This window comes from Bidens hawaiensis, unplaced genomic scaffold (assembly GCF_021521415.1).
Source record: "Bidens hawaiensis isolate Kalapana, Puna unplaced genomic scaffold, B.hawaiensis_p1.1 tig00006604_1, whole genome shotgun sequence".
Classification (NCBI taxonomy): domain Eukaryota; kingdom Viridiplantae; phylum Streptophyta; class Magnoliopsida; order Asterales; family Asteraceae; genus Bidens; species Bidens hawaiensis.
In genome coordinates this window covers 610,696-620,071 of record NW_027491445.1, presented here as the reverse complement: position 1 = coordinate 620,071, position 9,376 = coordinate 610,696, and the positions used below count along the sequence as shown (strand labels likewise).

At 43.2% G+C, this 9,376-nt stretch overlaps 1 pseudogene; it reads right to left on the bottom strand.

Annotated features, from left to right (window-relative positions):
- Positions 1 to 4,536: 4,536 nt before the first annotated feature.
- LOC143633030 (boron transporter 1-like) overlaps positions 4,537 to 9,376 on the bottom strand; it is a 35,978-nt pseudogene continuing 31,138 nt past the window's right edge.

Sequence of the window (9,376 nt, the reverse complement as noted above, 5' to 3'; positions counted from 1 at the left end):
CAACTGCGGATACTTTCAAGTGTACCAATGTAATTTGGAGTGTTCAATCATACACCACCGACCACACATATAAAATATATAGTAGATATGCAGAATGAACAGCAACTCATATTTACAAAAATGAGGTGGTTCTTTGCTTCTCTAGAAATATGGGGATGGAAAATGGGTTGGAGTGAGTGTTCGTATTACTGGTCTGTTAATTTATTATTATATAAACCTCTGATGTTACTATACATGGAGAATAGCAACCCATGATCTTCAAATGGTTAAGACATGGGGTTTGGTTCGAGGAGATCCGATATAAACTCTTTCCTCCACATTAAAATTTTTTTACAACACAATCAGTATGTATGCATATCCATTTGTTGTCTATGTTTCCATTTAGACTGTTAAAAAAAATGGGTCCATCCCGCTGTGAAGGCGCAAGTGTAAAAAAACTAGTTTCTTAAAATGTGAGCATGAGGTTGGGGATGGGAACTGGCTTGAGATTCTGAGAGTACGGCTCCAAAGCTGGTGTAGGTCCTAATTGTTAACATATTTATATTTTCCATCCCCAGAACTAAAAATCCATAATCAATATATAAACCTCATTATCTCGCTCTTGGCTTATACACGTATGCAAAGCACATTATTATAACTATAATATAAAGAAGAAGTTTGGTGCGGCAGGTGGCCTATTGGGCTATTTGACGGCAACGTATTGGTCGATGAATTTTGTTTGTAGTTCAGTTACCATAATAAATGTAGTGGAAACCGACCAAATGCTAATTTTTATTTTTTTTAGTTCCGGTAACATAACAAACTTGAAAGAAACTGACCGAGTTCACGCAGACTCACGGCCTTATTTAAAGCCCATAACCAACAATGCTCGAGTTTAACCAATGGGCAGAGGCGGACCTAGTGCCATGACACAGGGCTCGGCCGACCCCTATGAAGTTTTATTTTTTTGTTATATATATATGTTAAAATCTCGACTGACCACTGCAAAATTTCGACACCGACCCTGTAAAATAATGAGAAAGGTAGAAAGAAGAAAGATAAATGGAGACGGAGAAATTATTGTCGGAAATATTTTCCGGTGGATGTGGATTCTAGAGTTGCAGGGAACAATTAAAGAGAAGATGACGATGATGAATAAAATTAATATTTTATTGGGTCTATAGTGTACTTTTCTGCATAGTTACTTTTATGATCTCTTTTTCAATTTTACTTTTTTCTATATTTTACAAATAGTGCATAAATGTTTAAAATAAACCTTTCATTTAACATTAGTTAAAAATAAACTTATAACAAGTTTCTATTTTTATTTGGGCTAGGTTAATCTTTATGTAAACCTTTTAACCTGAATTAACTAATTTTTTTTTTAAAAAAAAGTTGTTATCTTATTTTCTAATTCATATTTTATCGCATACATTAATAACTTTTTGCGTGACCCGACCCAATCTGGCCAACCCGGTTTGAATGGAATAGAAAAAAAATTCATATATAGCAATTGACAACCGACTCGCAAAAACTTCCGACCCCTGTGAAAGAAATTTCTGGGTCCGCCACTGTCAATGGGCAAATTTACCGACCGAATTCGTGTCTATATCATAACGAACGCATGCGATACTGACTGAATTCGTGTCGATTCATCATCGTAACGCTCGGATTTTACCAACGTCCATATTCAACGCTGGGGTTTTGCCGGCTGCCCCGGCGCAACACGCCGGGTAGAAAAGAATATGAGTTTCTTTTTATTATAACTTTCCACATTAACTATTTTACAAACATTACTCATTACCGAACGCATGTAATGAAAAAAGTCAAGATTGTAAATCATACCTACACGAGAGCTTGTATGGGCAGTTAAAGTTTAGAGCACGTCGTCATAGTAACTGTTATGAGTCCCCGTAGTTAAAGAAATCAAAAGCCATTGAGTTTCCCGGTGAAGTGAGCTGAAGGTTACTTTCTATATATGGGTGAGAGTTGGGAGTTTTCTTATTTGTGGTGGAAGAAATGAAAATTAAAGTATATCGAGAAGCGGTGGTGAGAGGCACAAAAAAGGAGTGGTTATTTATGATGGTTGGGAATGGCAGAACTTATAAATGTCAGTATCCACCACAGTCGTCTCTTTTCAATCTCAGTTATTATAAAACAAATACAGTACCAACAGAGAAGGACGTGTAGCTGGATGAAAATGACATTACATGGCATGTGAGACAACTAAGGTGTCGCCATACCTAATAACAGAGAAGGACGTGTAGGTGGATGAAAATGACATTATATGGCATGTGAGACAACTAAGGTGTCGCCATACCTAATAACAGAGAAGGACATGTAGCTGGATGAAAATGACATTACATGGCATGTGAGACAACTAAGGTGTCGCTATACCTAATAACAGAGAAGGACGTGTAGCTGGATGAAAATGACATTATATGGCATGTGAGACAACTAAGGTGTCGCTATGCAGGACGTGTAGCTGGATGAAAATGACATTACATGGCATGTGAGACAACTAAGGTGTCGCTATACCTAATAACAGAGAAGGACGTGTAGCTGGATGAAAATGACATTACATGGCATGTGAGACAACTAAGGTGTCGCTATACCTAATAACAGAGAAGGACGTGTAGCTGGATGAAAATGACATTACATGGCATGTGAGACAACTAAGGTGTCGCTATGCCCAATAACAGAGAAGGACGTGTAGCTGGATGAAAATGACATTACATGGCATGTGAGACAACTAAGGTGTCGCTATGCCCAATAACAGAGAAGGACGTGTAGCTGGATGAAAATGACATTATATGGCATGTGAGACAACTAAGGTGTCGCTATGCCCAATAACAGAGAAGGACGTGTAGCTGGATGAAAATGACATTACATGGCATGTGAGACAACTAAGGTGTCGCTATGCCCCTATTGGGTCAAGTGGCGGCACCAAAGTGATCAAATATTTTGTTTTTATGTTTTTTTTTCAAATTTGATAATTAAACGGTTAATCGTCTTAACTCTTAAGTCACCGTTATGTAACCTGCCCGACGCAACGCGTCGGGTAAAAAAGCTAGTTATATATAATTTCAAGCTTATTTCTTAAAAAAATTTGCAAGCTATTGCAAGTTTCTTTAAAATCTACTAATTTATTTTCATTTATTTCATTATAATTTGATTAGTTTTCCTGCCCATACATACACATAAGATAAAATAAAAACACTCAAGAAAATACACAGCTCTTAAACGCCATACAACCATGAAAGAAACCTCTTAGCCACCATTGAAATAGCAAAAACTTCATGAGGAAGAACCTTTGCTAATCTCACCAAGATTAGATGGACCAAGTCCAAGACTTGGTGTTTGATTGATTTCTAGCCCTTTTCCAGTCGATCTGTGCCTCATATCAACCCTTAGCTCGTGCAAATGTGGACTATAAGCCCGTTGTGGCACACATGGGCTATATGAAGGCCGCATGTCTCATGGGGTTTGAGTCGAACTTGTTACTTTTGGACCGTTAGTGTGCCGAATCTCTCCTCGGCTTCTTGTTATAATTCCATCAAGTACCTCCCCACTATCAATATGAGATGTCCTCGAATGAACATCATCATCCTACAAGTGCATACATAAGAAAGATATATACGAGTGATCGTGAATTATTTATTTTGGAGTGATATATATATAAGAAAACTTTAATGAAAGACCTCAACTATGTGCACATAGTCTTTATAAAGTATAAAGGACGCATTGCACGCTTAGAAAGATTATTCATACGTATTATGTTTCGTCACCAAGGGTGTTTAACGTTTTTTTTAATTATTATTATTATTATTATTATTATTATTATTATTATTATTATTATTTTGTGTAAGTTGTGAGATCTAGTTAGTGAAAACTCATGGGACCCTGTCAATACATTGCCAACTAAAAGTAAAACACAACCTATGTTGGGCAAAGGGCTTAAGGTAGAACACCGTTGGAAGCTTGGTTCAAACGTGAGACTAGGGGTATCAATGAGCCAAGTCACTCATTAGTTGCTCGAGATGACTTCCTAAAAAGTTCGAACCAACACGAGCTTTAATGAGCTCGAGCCTAACAATATATAAGATTGTTTAATACACAAGCTCGAGCATCAGTTATAGTGCCCAAACTGGTCTATGAGCCTTAATGAGTCTATTATTTAATATAGTAAATATATATTTTTACAATTATTATTATTATTATTAGTATATATAAAATTATGATAATAATAACTAAATAGTATATATTATCATATATAAAAGAAATTATATATAAAAAAAATAATCAAATGTCTACAACTTAAATAATAAACGAGCCAAGCTCGAGCTCAAGCTTGAAAAACTACATATGAGCCAAGCTCGAGCTTTAGAAACGCATGTAGGGTTCGTTTACACCCCACCCCTACCTAAGACCTTGCTAGAAGGGAATTGGGCGCTCACCATGTGTAATGTATTTTCTTTTTTTGGCAATATAGTTAGGAAAAGAAATTTGGCTTACACTAAATGCCATATTAGAAGTTGTGGAAGGTGCTTCTTCATACTATGCAGCATCCAAATCTTGAAGGTGAGAACTTTTGGAAAATTTAGGAAGCAAATACTGTCTTGTGGGAACAAGAAGTATGATCAAAAGTGGAAAAAGAGCACCAGCGATTGGGATCCACGTAATCCTGAAACAAGCAAGCATACCATTTGGAATATCATGAAAAGCGCAACCGTCTTGGACATCACTGAAGAGGTAGGTCTCAGCAGAGCCCAGTTGGACCCGCAAGACTCACCTTGAACAGGGACGTCTGCGCAATGACCAACTGCTCCAGCAGGACCCACCATGCTCAAAGAACCTTACGCGCAGTACGCCAGCTGTACCCGCAGGGAAAGCCTCCCAATGGTGAAGTACCCCGCCTGTTCCCGCAGCTGCGGATACAAGCCATCAGGGAAGGCTACCCGCACTAACAGCAAGGCTACACGCACAAGGCATTAGCTACTTCAGTAGTCACATGAAGGAATGAGCAAGGCGGGAATACTCCCGCCCAAATGAGCCAGTCCGTATGCTTCTGGAAGGTCTTTCGTACTATACCTACTAAGGTATGGGCGGAACAGAAAAATTGACCAGAGCAGCCCATGAACCAATCACAGGGTGACAGCTCACCGACAACAATACGAGGAGGAGCACCCTCTAGTACTGTTTGTCACTATTAGCCGCTGCCTACTCACCAACCCTTACGAGGGGACGTGCGCAGCCTACAGTTGGTGGAACAGTGCGTAGCCGGCAGTAAAGGAACAGTATACAGCCGACCTTTACTGTTGGCCGTAGCCTACCCACCAACCAGCATGGCCTGTGCGTAGTCCACTGTTGGTGGAACAGGAATACTATTCAGCCGGCAGTACCTTCTAGGAAACCTACATTCGGCTATAAATACTCCAACACCTTGGAATGGTAAGATCATCTGATATCTCAATCTTATCTAGCAATCTCTTAATATACACTTATATTCAGAGCAATCTAGTCTGATTCTCACGCCGGAGGGTGGTCACAAGGAGGAACCCCCCCTTCTCAGTGACGAGCTTACGGTGTCTGTTTTGCAGGTCTCCAGAAGAATCTTCTCTGCTGGACCTCATCCCCGTGGGAAACATTACTTAACCCCCAGATTATCTATAATCTGTCCAGGGTTCACTTAGTGTTTCTTCATTGGCGCCATCCGTGCATAAAAGCTAGAACTAATTTAGTTTTTTCAAAATTTCTAAAGAAATGGTTAACGTTACTCCGGTCCCAAGGCCAGTAACCGACCAAGAAACCCCGGTAACCACAACCCCAGCAACTGGGGGGAACACCGGCGGTTATACAAATCTTACGAACACTACCCCGACTACCCAAGCTGGGGCAAGTGCAGTAAATATTCCACTGGGGTTCACTGATGCCCAGTTGAAAAAACGAACGAGGGTCCCTCGCCAAACACTAGATCAAGTGAAGGCGTGGGCCGAAGCACGTCAAAGAGAGTTCCAAGCTGAATTGGATGAACGCTTGCGTTCAGTTCAACAGGCTGACGAATTCGGCAGTACTCGCCAACACCTCAATATGAACAGTGAGTGCGAGTACTCAGACGACGAGAGGGAAGAATCCGATACCGACGCAAACCCTCGCCATAAGGCGAAAGGGAAGCGTAAGGAAACGGACTTCCAACCAAAAAGGAATTTTGGGGAAGCTTTTAAACCAACAAATGCGGAGAGAAACCCGCGTGACTTCTCCAAAACCTTTAGACCAACTGCTACAAATGCAGGAAAGTCAAAATTCGCAAGGGACATTGCGGAAGCAATCGCCCCGAGAAGTGCCAAACAAATGTCCAACATTGGCACTTATGATGGTCTATCGGACCCAGACGACCATTTGAACAGGTTCATTGCGGGGGCTACCGTCAGTAACTGGACGGAACCCACGTGGTGTTACATGTTCCAGATGACTCTGGTCGGAGCGGCCAGGGCATGGTTCGATCGTTTACCGGTCCACCACATATATGACTGGGCGGACTTTTAGAACAAGTTCAGCCAGCACTTCAGCCAACAGAGGAAATACACTGAAGAACAGTGGACGATCCTCAACTGCGTTAGAGAGGAGGATGAATCTTTACTAGACTTCATCACCCGCTTCAACTCCAAAAAGCTAAGTCTCGGCAACATAAGTGAAGATCTGGTTCGCGCCGCTTTCATCCAAGGCGCCGAATACCCAGAGCTTATCCGCACATTGACGGGTAAGGATGGCATGCCATCAACATGGGATGCCATCATGACGGCGGCAAAGCGCTTTGCCGAGACGGAAAAGCAACTGGGAAGGGATCTTCCCCAGAGTACACACCTCTACACGCAGAGGACAAGAGAGAACAATGTTCGGATCGCCCGGCAGAACAAAAAGAGGAAGCTAGGTATCTGGCAGTCAAGGGTAAACTTTGACACCTCATCCAGCTCTCACCCTCTTGTTGGCGGAAGAAATCACACACACCCTTCAAGCCAAAAGCACCGCTGGACGCCACTCACCAAAAGCGTCACGGAGATATTCGCCACTGAAAAGCTACCGTGGCCAAAAGCTCCAATGATCCGGCAGCGACCTAATGCGGATCAGAGCAAATCCTGTGATTTCCACGGGACAAAAGGTCATGGTACGGAAGAGTGTACATCCTTGAAGGATATTATTGAAGCATTCGTCAAGGATGGAAGACTGGCACACCTGGTGGCATCAATCAAGAAGGGAGGACGGAACGACAACCGGTACCGAGGCAACGGACGAAAGCCCGTTGACATCAGCATCAACATGGTTCATGGTAATATCAGAGGAAGAAAAAGGCGAACGATAGAACCATGTGCGTGGAAGGAAGCTGAGGTGCGCTTCCCGCGAGTGCCAGGAGGACCCAGCAAAGAAGGCCCTATCATCATCAAAAGCCAGCTGGGGCACTACATCACCTCCCGCACTCTTGCTGATAACGGCGCCTCGTCAACGGTGATGTACAGGCAGTTCTTCGACAAGCTAGATGACGAAGACAAGGAACGCCTGGAAACGATCTGCGCCTCGATGGAAGGGTTTGATGGCAGCACAAACACCCCCTGGGTATCCTATCTTTCCCCGTCACTCTTACGGATGGGAAACACTCCCGCACAGAAGATGTGGACTTTGTCGTGATGAGGAAGCCACATCACACATACGACATTCTCTTCGGGAGAGACGGGATGGCAAGATTCAACGCCGTGGTATCCTCAGTCCACGGCATGATGGGATGGCCAACAGCTGAGGGTGTAGCGATGATCACCGGCATTCCCCAGGTATGCATCGCATCTGTCTCATCTAAACCCAAACCAAAGATGGCTAAACCGACCATCACCGAACCAGAAAAATGGGCCTTCAATGGCAAGTACCCAGACCAGGCCGTCACCATTGGCCCGACAATTGTTGATCCCACACGCACCTTACTTAAGCGCTTATTACAAAGGAACGCCGACATCTTCGCGTGGACACCAGCTGACATGACTGGTGTACCACGGAGTAAGGCAGAGCATAAGCTCAAATGCGATCCGGCTGTCACGCCGATCGTACAAAAGCGCAGAGTAATGGGGCCAGAACAAACTAACGCGTGTAGAACCCAAGTCAAGGAACTCCTTGACGCAGGCATCGTACGCGTTAGTAGATATCAAACTTGGGTTGCAAATCCCGTTATGGTACCGAAGAATGACAAACAATGGCGCATGTGCATAGATTTCAAGGATTTGAACAAAGCATGCCCCAAAGATTGTTATCCGTTACCTGAAATTGATCTTAAGGTGGATTCGTTGGCACCATTCCGCCTTAAATGCTTCCTAGACGCGTATAAGGGGTACCATCAAATCCACATGGCCGTTGATGATCAGGACAAAACTGCTTTTCGGACGCCCGATGGCACATTTTGTTATCAAATGATGCCTTTCGGACTTAAGAATGCCGGGTCCACATACCAACGCCTGATGGACAAAGAGTTTCATTCCCAAATTGGGAGGAACTTGGAAGTCTACACGGATGACTTGGTCATCAAAAGCCCTGACCCAGAAGTGATGTTGAAAGACATCGAAGAGACTTTCAACAAGCTCAGGAAGATAAACATGAAGCTCAACCCGAGCAAATGTGCCTTTGGAATGGAAGAAGGGAAGTTCTTGGGGGTCATCATCACTAAAGATGGCTTCAGAGCGAACCCTGAAAAGCTCGAAGCCATTATCAAAATGGAATCGCCTACTACCATCAAACAGGCTCAGACACTGAATGGACGACTGGTAGCACTTAATCGCTTTTTGGCAAACCACGCGGATAAGTCGTTTCCCTTCGTGTCAACGTTGAGAAACTGTTTAAAGAAAACGCACTTCCGCTGGACACCAGAAGCGGAAGCAGCTTTTCAGGAGATTCGGTCACGCTTGATCGAACTCCCAACACTCACAGCACCAAAAGCGGGAGAGGAATTAATCCTATACCTTTCCGCAACTGATAGAGCAACCGGGGCAGTCCTGCTAGTAGAACGAAAAGGCATCCAGATGCCAATCTACTATGTTAGCCGTGTCCTAACAGACGTAGAAACCCGGTACTCTACCCTAGAAAAATTAGTCTTAGCACTAATACACGCTTCACGCAGGCTAAGACGATATTTCCAGGGTCACCCAATCACCATTCTCTCAAACTTCAAACTTGCAAACGTTCTAGGCAAACCCGAGTTATCGGGACGCCTAGCCAAATGGGCAATTGAGTTGGGGGAATACGCGATAAAATATAAGCCAAGACCAGCCATAAAAGGCCAGGTTCTGGCCGACTTTATTGCAGAAGTGCCTGCATCGCGGGAAAAAGAGTGCCAGGAAGAGGCTCAACCCTCTCCAGCACA